Source organism: Natator depressus, chromosome 3 (genome assembly GCF_965152275.1).
Source record: "Natator depressus isolate rNatDep1 chromosome 3, rNatDep2.hap1, whole genome shotgun sequence".
Taxonomy (NCBI): Eukaryota; Metazoa; Chordata; order Testudines; family Cheloniidae; genus Natator; species Natator depressus.
The window spans coordinates 82,973,388-82,989,274 of NC_134236.1; the positions used below are offsets into that span (position 1 = coordinate 82,973,388).

General features: G+C 41.5%; 1 protein-coding gene across 2 annotated transcripts in view; it reads left to right on the forward strand.

The window, feature by feature from the left end:
* Window positions 1-14,594, forward strand: part of SOBP (sine oculis binding protein homolog) — a 142,029-nt gene extending 127,435 nt beyond the window's left edge. For both annotated transcript variants that reach the window (XM_074948194.1, XM_074948195.1), the window contains one exon: window positions 12,816-14,594. The gene's annotated coding sequence lies outside the window, so the exon portion shown is untranslated. The remainder of the gene's footprint in view (window positions 1-12,815) is intronic.
* Window positions 14,595-15,887: the final 1,293 nt, after the last annotated feature.

The following is a 15,887-nucleotide window of genomic DNA, read 5'->3' on the forward strand; positions in this document are numbered from 1 at the left end:
ATTTCGCTGGGTGTAATTGTTTCAAATTTGAATGGCGTGAGCTTTCTAAAATTAGCAGTGTTAGTGTTGGCCGCATGCACATAGTACATCCAGGCAGAATCATTTTAACCCTACAGTTTCAATGTAAGTGGTTTTTAAGGTGAACAAGTTAAAATGCTACAGACCATTTGGCTTTCATATAATACTTCAGGTAAATTGAACTATAAAATTAAATGGCACACATGGCTACACTCAGAACTAGCTCTTACCTTTGTGTGTGTGTGTGCACAGGTGCAGAGGTGGGGGAAGCTGAGGTGGAGCTCCGTGCAAGCAGAATAGCTTTGTAGCTCTACGGGGAGAGCTAAGAGCAGGCCGACTACTGCACTAGCCCATGCACCTTGTCCCCATGGGCTCACAGTCTGCTGAGTAGGTCATATGCTTAGTCCTGCAGCTGGCTAGTGCCTATGTTGTGGTCATAATGACACACATAGTGTGGAACGCTTCTTTTCAGGGCCAAAGTCATATGTATCCCACTATGAAATCCCCTCCTCCCCCACTGGCCCAGCACAAGAAATCCTGCTGTGGGTTGTGGGAATCCTGAGACAGAAAACATATATATTAACCTTTCTGCTGTCTGACAGTTTTCTATGATGCCCTCACTGTAGCATCTCTGTGTATCTACCAACATCCTGTTCTCCCCTCAATGCACTGACCATGATAGGATCGGGCCCTACATGTCAAACAAAAACATATTTTATGTGTTTAAATGGTTCCTGCTAGTTATCTTTGTTGACACAGCACTATAGGCCAGATTCACAGCTGGGGTAAACTGATGTATCTCCACAGGCAAAAGCTGTTCCAAAAATAACTCCTATACCTGACATCTTACGAACCTGATTTTTAACAGTCGTTCTGGGGGAGACTGTTTACATTACAAACATGTACATGTTTGCCTGGAATTGAAGTTCAGCCCTCAAGAAATGCCTGATACTAACAGTGATCTTACATTCGTGAATCACCATGGCAGGTAGCACTCAGATATATTAAATTAAAGGAGAGTTTCCCAGAGAAATGATTCTCTAAGTGGTGACGTACTTGGTACTAGATTTCAGTTCCCACATCTTAGACTGTCAGGCTTTGCATCCACTAAATTCAGCTTGCGTGGGAGTAAAGTAGCAGACCACGGTCCAGACCCTCAGTTGTTGTAGATCAGCATAGATCTATTGAAGTCAAAGGACCTATGCTGATTTATACCAGCTGAGGATCTGGTCCTTTTACTCTTCCACAGAATCGACTGCCATAGGCCACAATTTTCAAACATAAAACCATGCTCTTGAATCCATATTTAGCCACATATGTAAAAATAACCTGATTTCCAAAGGTGCCAAGCACCTGCACCTCCTTTCATACAAATTACAACTCCTCAGCTGGTGTAAACTGTCATCTCTCCTACTGAGCGAGAACAATTAACACAGGCGGGGGTTCTGGGCCATGGAGATTTAAGGCCACTTGTGATTTTCAAATATTTCTCATGACTGGGACCACTGACTTCAGTGGGGTTACCCCAAAGGTTACTTTGGTCGCTACAGATGTAATTTTTCTCTGTGACCTTTCTGAGAAGAAGCTTATTTTAAAAAAACAAAACAAACACCACATTCAAAGCACACATTAAGCCGATATGACCCCATATGCACCACATGTGAAACGTGTGCATCCCATGAAAAGAGAAGAAAATCCATACTTCTTTTAGGAAAGAGAAAACCAATGACTTGATCCTGCAAACCCTTGCTCATGTGAGTAGGCCTCATTCAGATGGATTGTAAACAATAGGGTTACTCACATAAATGATTCTGATATCAGGCCCCAAAGAAATAAACATTTTCAGACATTTAGAACCTGATTATCCTCCCTTTTACATCAATGTAAAGCAGAAGTAATTCCATTCAGTAGAGTTGGTGTAAAATGGATATGAAAGGAGAATCAAGCTCTTCATTTTGTCATTTACTCTTGTACTATTTGGATACAAGGTTTCTGTATCACAGGGAAAGTTTGGAAAAAATCACAGCTCATGCTCAAATGCAGAAATCAGAACAGGCAGCTGTTCTGAAATACATTTATGGATCTTTACCATAAGAACTGAAGGCTCTTGCAGAAACATTGTCAGAAATTATGAAGTTATTATTGCCTTCATATGCACGAGGAGAGACTAAAACAACGATTGAAAATGTCCATGCAAAAGTCCTGACCTATGGGGAGAGCTGGCCCTAGGAGCTCACATTATTAGGAGTGCCTCCCAAAAATCCTGAACTTGGGTTGAAAACCAGAAGAAACAGTTGTGCAAGAGATGGACATAATTAAACATGGAGCACTAGGATTTAGGAAATTCCATTTTAAAATGCAAATGCATATAAAAAGCAAATAGAAGATTCATGTGAAGTAGCAATAATGTCTTCCCAGATTTCTGGCCTGGAAGGTCTTGAACTAATTGTGACAGAGCCCCATTTATGTCTAAACTGCCAGGTGACTGTCCTTGTCTATCGTTATATCCCATCCCACAAAGCATTAAAGTTAAACACATTCTTAACTGCATTACCAGATTGAAGCCTTGCTACTCTCTTGTGCTCCGCATTGTACATCAGGTCATTTGTATTCTTTTGATAGTGAACTATGTTATACTCACATGAAAAGGGCTTAGTGTTGGGAGTGTATTTGCTGATCCCATGAAAGCAACAAATCAAGTAAACATGGAATCTGTACAGAGCCAGCAAATCTAAAACATTTGCTTCCAAAAAAAAAAAAAAAGCGTATTAAATCTATGGACCTCATCCTGTGAGAGGCTGAGCACCCTCAACTCCCGCTGCCTCCTGTGAGAGTTGAGGGTGCTCAGCAGTTTACAAGAGTAGGCCCCATCTCAGTCTCATTTGCATGGATTTGCTTCCCCAGACATATTTTTGGTATTTGAAAAGAATGGTATTCCTGTACAACATGTGTCTCAATTTGTAATAATATCCTTCCTGCAGCTGGTTTAGTTTTCCAAGTGTTTCTAAAATGTTACTGTCTTAAATTTGAGCCAACCTACAACAACAAATTATCTAGACGCAAAGTGGCTGAACTGCATTTGTTGGAAGAACACCCCACCCCCACCCCCCCGCTACATGTCATCTTCCAGTCCTTGTTTTGGACATTCAAACTGTGTAATATAATCATCCTCTATGGAAGCGTATTTTTTTTAAAGTTGTGGAGATTGGGTGGTGTAGAAGGAAACAACTCTCTAGTTCAGATGTCTTTGCAAAGTTCTGCAGCCCATCAACAACGTATTGATATTTTAAACCTATGTTTAAAGCAATTTTCAGCTATTTATTTGGAGCTCTTGTGGCTAAATGTAAATCTTAATATTATTATGATTTATTGCGTGCTCATGCTTCAAATATTTATATGCTTTTATGATCCACTTGAGCTGCCCTTTTTAAGTACTTTATCCAAAAACCCCTTTCCCACAGGAATTCTGTAATCTAGTGATGTCCGAATACTGATGCAGAAGAAGAGGTACATGATGAGGTCACTACAGACTTGAATGCTGTCCCCTACTTTCTTAGTTCAATTAAGATGCAAATTTTCCATTATACAGCAGTAGTTTACCAATTACTGCTGAACCAGCGATAAAAATATTGTCTCTATATGTGTAGAAAAGTTTAAACAACAGCAAACTCTGCAACAATTAATGCTAGTTTAAACTGTTACCAATAATCACAAGGGACACTCTAAAGCCGCTGGCACTGCACCTGTAAAATGTTCCAGCTACAAGTTATTTGCTCCATACATTCTTGATTGTTATCCCCTCCTCTACCATAATCTGCAAGACTTTTTGGCTACTTGAGACCCTATCCTGCACCCATTAAACTAGATAAATCTAATTCTATTCTCAGGATTTGATCCTGCATGACTGAAATGAATCAGAGCTTTACCGACATTAGTGGAAGATGGACCAGGCCCTTACATTGGTATAAATCAGGAAAAACTCCACTAAAGTCAGTGTAAAACCAGAGAGAGATCAGAATCAGGCCCCGTGGTTGCAGCCTCAGGGTCATGACTACAGTGGGCCTGATTCCTCAAACGCTTGCCTGTGGGAGTAGGCCTTACACAGACAAGTAGTCCCATTGGCTTCAGGGTGGCAACAATTTGCAGGATCAGGACCTAACAGTCTTTGTTGTGGCTGCTGTATTTTAATTTGCGTATTTAATATTAAGAAATCCAAAACATTAGTTTTTTAAAATGTCTCTTTTAATATAACCCAAGATCTTATAATTTGTGTAAATGGAGTCAGAATAGGTAACATTTGTACAGAAGCAATAAACAAGTCAACACACACGGAACACTTCTGTAGGACTTTCCAAGCATTAACTAAGGAGCTCTCACAACAGCCCAGCAAGATAGCTCAGTATTATTTCCCGCATTTTACAGACAGGGAATCTGAAGCAGAGGGGCAGATTCTGATCTCGTTTACATTGCTGTGACTTGACTGTCTTCACTCCCACCTACCAGCTTCTATGCCACTCCATGTGTAATATTTTGTGCAAATAAGCTAGAGGCAGCTGACATATTTGCAAATAATTTACATATGACCCTAAACTTCAATTTACAGTCAACACACCCATCCCTGAGCATGGGGCAGGGCGCTGCGTGCACAAACCTTGCAGGTGTCGCGTGTATGGGTGTGTGCTCGAGTGGACTTGGGCAGGGACCTTAGTGGGGATGTCTGCGGGGCAGCTGGGGCACTCTCTAGCCCCTTCTCCTCACCTTCTGCCTGCTGCTGCCTCTTCCTGCTGCTGCCAGCTGCTCCTCCTTGCTCCTTTCCCACTTGGCTCCAGCAGGGAAAACACCCTGAGGGGAGGCAGAGAGTTAGCGTGCTCAGCCCTGGCGCCACAGCAGCTCCTGGAGGCCAAAACTGGCAATAACAGGCCAGTCCTGCTGAACGCATAAGGTTTCGGCAGAGCTGGGGGAACGCTCCACATTGCTGCCAAATGTGGCAGGGTTGCGACAGAAGCGTGACTCTTGGCGCCTTGCTTCAGTGCTGTGACATCAAACAACCTCCGTGTAAACGAGAACAGAGCCTGGCCCAAACAGGTTAAGTGATTTGCCAGAGGCCCCAGAATGAGTCATTCTTACAGCGGAGATTAGAAGTGCAGAGTTTGTCTGCTCTTACCATGGCCTAGCTTTTATGCTACTGGCTTATGTGTCTCTCAGTGTCACCAGAGTATAAACCAGTGGGCCCCCTTTTCAGCGATCAGTGGGAGATGGGGAGTGGGGAGGCCACAAATGCTGATTTTTTAAAAGTAAAACTGAAAATGTTGTGGAGCTTCATTAATCTTTTGATCATTATCTGCAGAGTGTTAAAATCTGAAAGGCTTTAAAACTTGTGTGAAATTACACAAAAATGGTATTAAATGAGAATTGGCTAAGAGGAAAAGATTTTGCTTGTTTGTAGGAGACAGGGTTATTAATGTGAGAGGGTAGGAACACAAATTGTTATATGGAGTGGATTTGCCTCAGCACAAAGAACTTATGTAGGGCCCTACGCACTGTTAAACTCTGTTTTAAGGATTTAAGTGAGACACGGGAATGGGATGAATTTTACCCTAGGAGTGCACCAAGGAATGAACAACAACTGTAAGGAGGGGGCGGGATGGGGACATCAGACATAAGCAACAATAATTTTTGAACTAGCCATAGTTCATCTATATTGATAGAAGTAGGTAGTAATGAATATAAGTGTAAATCAGAAGTTAGGAATTGTGGAAAATTGAATAAGGGAAGCAAAGGGACACAAGAAGAAATCTATGGCCAGCAGAGTTAAGGACATTAAGGAGTTTTTAAAGTATATTAGGAAAAAAAAATCCTAACAATAGTATTGGTCCAAGGGAAAATAATAGAATTATCCATAATAATGCAGAAAAGACAGAAGTGTTCAATAAATATTTCTGTTCTGTATTTGGGAAAAAATAGATGATCTACTCATATCATATGATAACACTCTTTCCATTCCGCTAGTATCTCAGAAGAATGTTAAACGGAAGCTACTAAAATTAGACATATTTAAATCAACAGGTCTAGATAACTTGTGTCCAGAATGTGAAAAAAAAAAAGAAGGCAGATGAGTTCACTGGACCATTAATGTGAATTTTCAGTAAGTCTTGGAACTCTGGGGAAGTTCCAGAAGACTGGAAGTTAATGTTGTGCTAATATTTAAAAAGGGTAAACACAATGACCTAGATAATTACAGGCCTGTGAGGCTGACACTGATCCCAGGAAACGTAACGGAGAGGCTGATATGGGACTCGATTAATAAAGAATTAAAGGAGGGTAATATAATGAATTCCAGTCAACGTGGGTTTATGGAAAATAGATCCTGTCAAACTAACTTGATATCTTTTTTTGATGAGATTATAAGTTTTGTTGATAAAGGTAATAGAGTTGTATAATAGACGTCTGTAGGGCATTTAACTTGATACTGCATGCCATTTTGATTTAAAAAACTAGAAAGATATAAGCAAACATGGCACACATTAACTGGATTAAAAGTTAGTTAAATGATAGGTCTCAACATATAATTGTAAACCGGGAATCATCATTGAATGGGTATGTTTCCTGTGAGGTCCCGCAGGGATCAGTTCTTGGCCCTATGACATTTAACATTTTTATTAACATCCTAGAAGAAAAAATAAAATCATCACTAATACAGTTTGCAGATGACACAAAAACTGGTAAATAATTTAGAGAACAAGTCACTGATAAAGAGCGATCTGGATTATTTGGTAAGCTGGGAGCAAGCAAGCAATATGCATTTTATATGGCTAAATGTAAATGTATAAATCTAGCAACAAAGAATGTAGGCCATACTTATGCAATGGGGGACTCCATCCTGGGAAGCAGTGACTGTGAAAAAGATCTGGGGGTCTTGGTGGATACTCAGCTGAAAATGAGCTCCCAGTGTGACACTGTGGCCAACCAGGCAAATGTAGTCCTTGGATGCATCAACAGGGGAATCTTGAGTAGGAACAGAGAGGTCATTCTACCTCTGTATTGGGCACTGGTACAACTGCTGCTGGAATACTGTATTCAGTTCTGGTGACCAGAATTCAAGAAGGATGTTGATAAATTGGAGAGGGTTCAGAGAAGAGCCACAAGAATGATTAAAGGATTAGAAAACCTGCCTTATAGTGATAGACTCAAAGAGCTCGATCCAGTTAGTTTAACGAAGAGAGGGCTAAGAGGTAACTTGATTACAGTCTGGAAGTTGAAACTAGATAAATTCAGACGGGAAATAAGACCATAATTCTTTAACAGTCAGAGTAATTAACCGTTGGAACAATTTATCATGGTGGATTCTTCATCACTGACGATTTTTTTAATCAGGATTGGGTGTTTTTCTAAAAGATCTGCTTTAGGAGTTATTTTTGGGAAGTTCAAAGGCCTGTGTTATACAGGAGTTCAGACTAGATGATCACAATGATTGCATATGCCCTTGGAATCTATGAATCTTGGCTGAAATCTGTGTGTCTGCCCTCCTGATCTTAATAACACAAAACCATGAGGGAGTGCAGAAGTGAAAAGAAATGCACTTCAGCAAGAGCAGGCAAGAAGCTGATCACTGATGTTAAAAATGTTTTAAGTTTAAAAAATAATTGCTCCCTGCCAGGGCACTGCAGACTGCCCAATGGACCCAATCTCAGCAGTTCTGGAAAACAAAATGCAGTCCTAAATAGGAAGCAGAAATGCCCTGCCCCATGGATGTGGACCAAATTAAAAAATAATAACCTAAAGCTGACCCAGAACATGTTATGGTGTGACAGTCACACCATACCCAACCCCCACTCCATGGAACCAAACACAGGGCCAATTTCTGCTCACTAATGCACACATGTGAATCTGTTCTCATTGGCTTTAAAGGAGAGCTACATATGCATTCAGGGCTCAATATTTATGAAGGTCCCATTGTGCTTGGGGCCGCATGTGTGTAGGCTGTAAGGGGGGAGAAGAGATTCCATTTATCCTCTCCGTATGTTCCCTTACCTCACCTGGAGCTGGGAGCCATGTATATAACATCCATACAGTGTGGTCCTATCTGTCTTTGTGTTGCAGTAGTCACAGCTGCTCATTAGAACCGTCTCAGAGCAAAAACCAAAGCAATAAAAAAGGGTAGCAAGTGCTATTGCTAGGTAAACAAATGTTCAAAAGTTACCACAGATTTTGAGTGCCTCCATTTTTCGATATTCAGCTTGCTTTTCAAAGGTGCCAAAGACCCACAAAATTCCCATAGCAGCATATCGTTGTTCAGCTTTGAGGTGCTATTCAGCACATGGCCTGACAGTGTAGAAAAGAGATGAGCCTCCATCTCAACTCTCCTTTCTTTGGGTGGGGTGAGGAGCTCAGAGCAAGATGCTGTTGTTCATCCTGCACCTGCCCCCAGTCTCTTCTTTTCACAGAGCAACATGTGTGACTTTTTTGGCAAAATATTCTAATTTTTTTCTTCCCTCTCCTTTACCTGTTGTGTCCCTGGTTTTATCTGCTCTTCCTTTCCCTCTTTTGTTTGGTAGGGATTTCTCCTCCTTACTCTTGGATTGTAGTTCCTGTATGAAAGGTGTGAAGCGCAGGAGTGCTGTTAAGAGTGGCCAACGGTCTCACCTGGCAGCTCTGCTGTTACCTTTGGCACCTGTGGGTGGGATTTCTCTCCTATTGCTCTTCCATCGGACTTGCTCCCTGGTAAATTTGGAAGAACTGCAACCACTGCCTCCTGTTAACTCTCAAGTTCCTGTCCAGAGTGAGGGACTCTATGGATTTTATTTGCTCCATTTTTGCCAGTGATTTAGTTGACTTTTAACATACAGGAGTACTAGTAAAAGTCTCAGCTGTATTTCTTGGCTCTAATCACCTGACAAGGGTCAGGCGAATAGCCTTGTCAGATGGCAGCAGCCGATATTTACAAATTCCAGTGGCTAATTTAACAGTATACCCTAGTCCGAATGGATAGACTAAATTAGGTTAGAGAAAAAGGTCCAGAGTTAGACCTAGTTTAACCTGGTGCAATTTCACTGAAGGCTTTTCTAGGAATAGGTGCAGATCTTAGACAGAGAAGCAATAGTTAGCAGTTGGCATCCTTTTTCCTATTCTTTCCCAGTTTCTCCCAGAAAGTTCTTCCCTAAATATAAAATTGACAGAGACCATTGCATTATCTACAGGCGAACTCCAATGTATGTGTATGACAATTCAATATCACAGTTCCCTTACGACAATACTGTCTCTAGCCCTGCTCGGCCACACAGAGTAAGTCCCACGCATCCCTGTTTGGATTTTTAAGGTCTGTACAGGTTAGAGCTCCAACTGCCGGGAGTGGGAGGCCAGGGGCTGCATATCTGACCCATTGTTAACAAAAGACCCAGAGTTTGCAGGACATGAATGAAAAAAAAATACCCTTGAAGTTAATGGGAGTTTGTCGTGGTAAGAACTGTGTAAGGAACTCTGAATTTGAGCCCAGCTAACTTTCTCCTTGGGTCCCCTCTGAAATAAAATGTCAGAGCTCTGTGTGCAGAAATGCTTCCCCCAGCTTTAGTGATGTGGTGCCTTTTCTATAATGTCATGGAGAGGAAAGATAAATCACTCACTGTTCAAAGGGGAAGGTTTTAATGGTAAAGCTTGAACTACTTGGAGAGTTGCTAAAAAGCACTGAGCTATTACAAATAACAGATGACCCCAGCGAGTTTACAGGGCTGAACATGCTCCCATGCCTGCGTCAGCTGCACTCTTGTGGTTATGACCTCAGCAGAGCCTCCCTGAGAAAATTATGGGCTTGCCTTCGCCCTGGGGCCATTTATGAACCAGGCATCTTCTGGCGCATCAACAGCTTTCATGTTCATTGCCTGGTTGAATTAAGTACTGTGTTAAAAGACGGAAAACTCCGCCAGCCCACATCAATGATCACCCGGGACTAAGCCTAATGCTCAGTCGCCATATTGTTTCTGAACAATTTGATGCTGCGGTTGGAGTTGAAGACTGAAAAAAGTAAGAATGACAAAAATTGTTTTCCGTTAGTGTTTTATACCCTCTCGCTATGTATATAGGTGTGTAGTGTTTTATATCACAGAGCTCTCAGCTCAAGGGTCTAAGATGATCACAAACTCTATTGTAACTGACTCTGCTTAGGCTGACAGCAGGGTATGAACCCAGGAGGACCTTCAGTGCTCAAAGCATGAGCCTCTACTGCTTGAGGTAAAGGGCTATAGCTTCATTAATTAGAGGCAGTAGTTGATCCATAAACCTCTTATGTGGACTGGCCACTAGACAGGACAAACTCCTCACTCTGCTAGTCTGGGTTACAGTATTATGCAAGGAGTTTTATCTTCTACCTCTCCTGCATGCCTATTCCCTACCTGTAACTTCATCTCAAAGACTATAAAAGTAAATAAGCTACTGTGTATTTTCTTAATTCTGTAAAACAGTCCCTATGCTTTGGGTGCACACTGAGACCATCTTATGGCTTGGACTCCATTATTCTCTAAAACCTTAGAGGGAAATCCTGAAGCATATTATCAGTCTCAGTTTGTGCACTGGGCAACATTTTCCTCCTCAGTCCACTTTGTTGTTCCCTTACCTGCAGTGTGAATTTCTCTGATACTCTATGTCTCTGTACTTATGTCCCATGCACAACTTCTGTTGTCCTCATGGCAAAGAGTGGAAGAACCATAAAGCATATTCAGGGCTGCCACAGAGCATGGTGCCAGCAGAGCTGCCCAGGTCATGGGGGCACTACAGCTAGTGGGAGGTTTAATATGCATATTTCAATGCCACATGGTTGGGAGAGTGAGCAGCAGCTAGAGACCTCTGTGATGATAACTGAGCCCCTTGGGAAATGGGAGGTATCTCCCTGTTTGGTGCAACGCTGGGCTACATCACTGCTCCCTGCCCTTCCGTTTGATAGGTAATTTTGACCCACCGTTCCCCTAATTCCCTCCATAAATACTAGTTCTGCACTTCTGCATACACTGCCTGCTCCCCTATTCTATGCCTCCACCCTACTCTCATGGAAATGAACTCACTTCATCCTCAGCTGGCATGGCATTTGCATGGGGTGGGGTTATATGGGGGAGAGAAAGTATCATGCTGCATCTTGGGGCTTTCAGCTGGGAGCAATCACATGGCTTTGCAAGGGGCCATGCATTTGCCTGAGTCAGCCCTGTTTATATAATAGTATAACTGAAGAGGTTGGCAGAAGGGCATTCTAGGTGAGAAACCTGGGTTCTGGCCCTCTCTTCTGCCTGTTCACCAGAGCCTGGAGTTGCTGATCTTCAGGACACATGGTCAGGCACTCCTCTGGGAAGACTGAGTGAGGAGGGAGAGGGGGGTCATCGAGAAGTCTGTCATGCAGGGTATGATGGAGGCAGGGTGATGAGAAGGTTTTCTGGGCACGGTGCAGATTTGTTAAACTTGCTCTAATATTCTTTATTAAGGTGTGTGTTTTAAAACCTTCTAATGTGCTTAGAGTACAAGTGCACAGTAAGCCTAATTACATGAATAAACAACCAAACTCTAACATTGGTGTCCAGGATGAGTTGTTCACCTATAACTGCTGAGTCCAGTTCTCCACAGTAAGCTTGATGTTTCACTCAAAAATAAAAACAACTACGATATTTGAGAAAACCCCATCTCTTAGTTAGGGTTTGGTAATTTAACCCCCTTCCTCTTAGGTTGCAGTACAGACCCAAATGCTTTGCCACTCAGAGGGAAGATATGGAAAGATACGTTTGGCATGATCCATGACTTTAATATACTAAAGCTAAACATTGTATTCAGACAGTTTTTTTTTTTAAATTGTGATAGCTTAAAAAAGGGGAGAAGGTCTAATTACTGGGAGACAACCAGTAGTACAGTAAAACCTCAGAGTTACAGGAATGGAGATTGTTCGTAACTCTGAACAAAACTTTATAGTTGTTCTTTGAAAAGTTTATAGCTGAACACTGACTTAATACAGCTTTGGAACTTTACTATGCAGAAGAAAAATGCTGCTTTTGACCATCTAAATTTAAATGAAACAAGCACAGAAACAGTTTCCTTATCTTGTCAAATATTTTTTTAAACTTTCCCTTTATTTTTTTAGTTAGCGTTTAACACAGTATTATGCTGTATTTGATTTTTTTTTTTTTTTTTGTCTCTGCTCCTGCCTGATTGCATACTTCTGGTTCCAAATGAGGTGTGTAGTTGACTGGTCAGTTTGTAACTCCGGTGTTTGTAATTCTGAGGTTCTACTGATAGTTAAAACAAGCAAATGAGAGGTAGAAGATATGTGCTGTCTTCCCAGTGCTACCGTTATTCCTGGCACTGTGGGATCCTGGGCAAATCAAATATCCTCCTTGGCTCAGTCCTTCTATCTGTTTAATGGAGATAATGATACATATACTTTTGTAAAGTACTTTGAGATCCATAGGTGAAGAGCACTGGATAACTGCAAGAGGTTATTACTCACCTTTGATCTGCTAGACTAAAAGGGGGGAGGCAAAAAGTATTAATTATGATTGTATCTCTCTCTAGCTTGTTCTAAGGAGCATTCCTCCATGTTCTAATATACTTCCACCAATCTTGCTGCAAAGGAGGCTTTGCTGACTTCTCCATGTACTCACAGCCCTGGTAGTGTCAGGCAGACATACCTGAGGATGAAGCAGTGAAACCGGTGTCCTTACATAAGCTGCCCTCAGAGCTTTAAGCTGCGTTCCCAAGTTTGTGCACACATTCCCTGCAGTGAATCATCCCCAACGCTTTCTGACCAGCTCCTCTTGTCTGTTTTACAGGAATGCTCACTGACAGGGTACCTTGCATGGAGAAAGGGAGCAGAGCAAACCATGTCACTTCACCGAATGATGCCAGCTGGGCCGCTCACCACCCCGTCTGGCTAAAAGTCAAACAAATAAAGTAGCTTCCTGTCATTAAGTCTCTCAGAGGAAGCCTCAGTCCCACGGGTGCCTTTGGCCCAGAAGATAGCCTATCATGGACCGACGCAATGTGCTTCACATTCCCGCTACCACCTCCTCTTCTCCTCGGAGGAACATGTTTTCCTCTTGGTTTCTTGCTGGGGAATTTTTCCCTCTGGTTTCAAAAACCACCCGGACCAATGTAGGTACTTTTCCCTCTCTGATTTCAAGATTCAGATATTTGAGACTGGACAATTATATGGATTTTTTTTTTTTCAAAAACTGCTGTGGTTTTGCTGCTACACTAAGAATCGTGATTTGCATTGTATGGTTTTGGACCTAGTCACGTTTTGATGGGGGAAAGGGGTTTTACTGGAGTAGCAACGCTTCAGAGTCATCTCTGTCCTACCCATGATGCACTTTTAAAGGAAGAGTTAGAATATTTTATTGGCTAATATACTTTCCTTGTTATTTTTACAAAGGCCACCTTTATCCTTTTTAATGCCATATTTTCAGTGTTACACTTTTATGGCTTTTAATTTTTGATTTGACAGATGTAAGAAGCAGCATGAATAGTTTATACTGTGGTTTTTCAGAGCCTGAATGCCAAGAGAACTCAGTAAATGTTTATTCTTCTCAGCTTTCTCTTTAAATTCCCCTAAATAGCGCCCCATTTGGGAACAGAGCAAGAGTGTTGAACTAAAGACCAAAATTCCCTCAAGGTGTAAAATAATCTGAGGGGAATATTTGCTGGGCGTCACGAAAGACTTGGATGAAATTTCAACCCTGATGGTTTTCAGTGATCCAGGAAGCCAGTGAGACAATCTCTCCATATGCATAGCCCTTTCATGATAATTAGAATGGTATGGACAAACCAATGAAAACAAGGGGTAAAGTGAGAAAGATTCCCCCATGATTCTGTTTCACTGTTTGCTTTCTCCTGTCATGGTTAAGAGAAATGTGCAATTCGATCCTCAATCAGTGGGTGGAGGATAACAGGGTAGAATTTACTTGTGTGCACTTGTACAGTTGTAGCCAAGAGTCCAAAAGTACACTAGAGCATGTAGACTGGCACTGAATTGGTAAGACAGTTGTGGAGTATCCCATTCTGACAAATACAAAAAAGAAAAAAAATACAAATCACCTTGTGATTCAGTGTAACTGTTTACTAACTTGAATAAAGCAATTGTTCACTCTCAAGTGTTCAGAGTACACCTCTTCTATAAGGCTGCTGTTAGGAACCAAGAAGCAGTTTGCAAAAGAAGTATCCCTATTAGTCTCAGTGAAGTTGGGAGCAGGGTATCAAAGCCAGTCACACCAGAGCCTTGTAGTGATGGTGCACTATGAGCACTATGTATATACTGTATTTCTATATTTTCCTTTGAACAAAGTCACTTAACAAGTCAAGCTACTGTTTTACAGGTGCTCCTTATTTATTAGAGCTGTGAAAGCTTGGAAAACACACCGGGCGAGCGAGCTCGCTTTTTAAAAAATATTGGGGGGGGGAAGCTCCTAAGCCTCGGGGAAGTTACTAAGAGCTACCAGAGAAACATCTCCAAGAAAAAAAGGACACGAAGCACTTTCAATGTGCTCACTTTCTTTCTGGGCTCACAACACTTTTCTCTTTCCCTGACTGGTGTCAGATTTATTAAAGGAAAATAAATCTCCAAGAAAAAAAACGCACTTAAATGTGCTGTTGTTTTATTTTTTTTTCCTGTGCACGTAAAGTTGTTCTTTTCTTTCCGTGACTGATCACAGATCAAGCAAAATTCAATCTGAAATCTAAAAAGCAAAAGCACCCTGACAAGTGTTATTTTTATTATTACTTGTATTGCAGTACTGCCTAGGAGCCCTAGTCATGAACCAGTAATTCACTGTGCTAGGCACTGTACAAATACAAAACAAAAAGTCAGTCCCTGACCCCAAAGCTTACAATTTAGGTATAAACCGGGAAACAACCATTGGAGACAGATGGACGGATGGTTCTTACAGGCTGAATCTATGTTCACTCTATTTCCTCTCTGATGATATCTCAGTTTCCATTGTGATCTTGGAAGGGAAAAGCACTTCAAAGTGTTGAGTTAGGCCCTGATCTTTCAAAGAGCTCCATATGATTGGACCATTATGCTGGGCAGAGCCTCATTGACTTAAATGGAGCTCTGTGCAAGTGTTGAAGCCTGAGTGCACTTCACTGCAGGATTGAGGCTTCAACTCATTTCTTCCATCTTCTGTAAGGGCACAACTCTCAGTATCTTCACACACTGAACTCTCACCTACGTTGCTGTAATGTCTACACATATTCCCACGTATTAGGCTCTGAATAATATCATACAGTGGTGTTCAACTTTCAAGTTTTATCCTATGGATTCACAATGTCGGTTCCTCACTGTTAGAGGACTTTGAAATGTCTGGTGAGCTCTGTAGCTTTTGGAGGGATGATTTCATTTACGCTTCATGGTAAGCACAACAAGCAAGGTACTGCGCATGCCAGCTCTGAAGGAACAGTACACCAAAGCTTGCCTTCCTAGTAAGCAACTTCCTGTATCTTTATTTAATCATCTGAACTTGGCCATGACAGGATGGCTGTGTATATTGATTTTGCTTTTGTCAGTTGTCCAGGATTGTTAGCACACATTGCGACCCTTCTGAAAACCCTTTCATTTTCAAGATTACAATCTCTCTCTTTCTCTGTAATTATTTTTTCCAGAAATAAAATATGTAAAAAAAAAATCACAAGGTAAGCAAGAGGTTCAGAAAGCAATACAATTTGAAGGTGGGCTACACAAAAACCTTGGATTTGTGAAAATTTGCCTAGATTATATTTATCAAACCATCCCAATTTCTAAATCAGAATTTGTGTAGTTTGGTTGGTTCACTGTTTGCCATCGACAGCTGCACTCCAATGAAGAAGTGTCTGAGTACACATGAAACTTCAACTAACTAGACCAAATG